Source organism: Poecilia latipinna, unplaced genomic scaffold (assembly GCF_001443285.1).
Source record: "Poecilia latipinna isolate Pla-1442-1.1 unplaced genomic scaffold, P_latipinna-1.0 Scaffold808, whole genome shotgun sequence".
NCBI classification, from domain to species: Eukaryota; Metazoa; Chordata; class Actinopteri; order Cyprinodontiformes; family Poeciliidae; genus Poecilia; species Poecilia latipinna.
This window is the reverse complement of record NW_015113424.1, coordinates 95,634-96,879: the sequence shown is the minus strand read 5'-3', so window position 1 is coordinate 96,879 and position 1,246 is coordinate 95,634.

Here is a 1,246-nt window from a genome sequence, read left to right as displayed (position 1 = left end):
TGCAGTTTAATTTCCTTATCAGTTGGTAAAGAGCTGCCTTACATTTTAATAACCAAATTGTTTTAAAACTCAAGAAGGAACACGAATCATTTGCTGAATCATTAGAAACAATAACAATAGAGTTGCTGTTCATTGAATATTCAACATAAAATGTTTGAATATTTTTTTATCTTCAGCTCTAAGTGGTAAATGTTTTTCAGTATGTCAAAGTCAACAATTGTTGATGTTCATTTTGAACAAAACTGAGTAACTTAAAAATAATTTGTTGCTGAATTTATTCATGTCTGAAGCCATTAAATTGTCAAATTAACTATTTTATCAAATAAATGTGATTCTTACATCCTGCTTTCTAAATTGAGTCATTCGAGTTAAATATGTGAGCAGAGAACAAAGTTACATTCATGCTTTTGACTTTTATTTACAAATAATAGTAATTTTTTTATTATTTACCAAAAAGTAAAGAAAGTCAAAGTGAAGTTTTAAATCATGTTTTTTTCAGTTTCTCATTTTATCTGAGGACTTTCTGCCAATCAGAGAAAATCTTTAATCCTTTTAGTTCTTATTTTATTATTGTTGGTAAAACCCCATCAACATTTTTCTGATTGTCATCAATAAGTCTCACTGACTGACTCCAGTTTTGTTTGCTGCAGTGATAAAGTGATCAGATTTATCTGTGCAGTGAATATCTGTCTCCAGCAGGTGGCGCTGTGAGGACATTGTTGATTCCTTTATTCCAGTATCTTTGTGTTCAGGGAAATGAATAAGTTCTGCGACAGCTGATGGTTTTTATTACAGATCAATATTATTAAACCTTCATATGAAGAAAGAATTAAATATTTTTTCCTTCCTTTCTGCTGACACTGAACTGAATGTTTTAAGTTTTCAACTTTGAAGGATTTAAGTTATAATAAATAGACAAATAAAAGAAGTCACCATCTTCCTACTTTGAATCATAACAGAAATAGACTCCAGTTGAGTTTTCTATCCTGCTGATAATAATAATATTTACATTTCAGCAAGAAGTTCAGCAGTGAAACATCTTATGATGACATTATAAAGTCTTTTCTCTCTAAAACATTTAATGTTGGGGGAAAAAAGCTTTCAGCAAATATTAATCATGCTTTAAGTTGAGGCCATATTTCTGTTTTTAGAAAGATTTTTTATTTGATGCAATAAATGTCATGTTTTTATTGGCTTTTATCGAGGGCTTACATGTTTGTATAATGTACTGAATGAGTGTAAATAT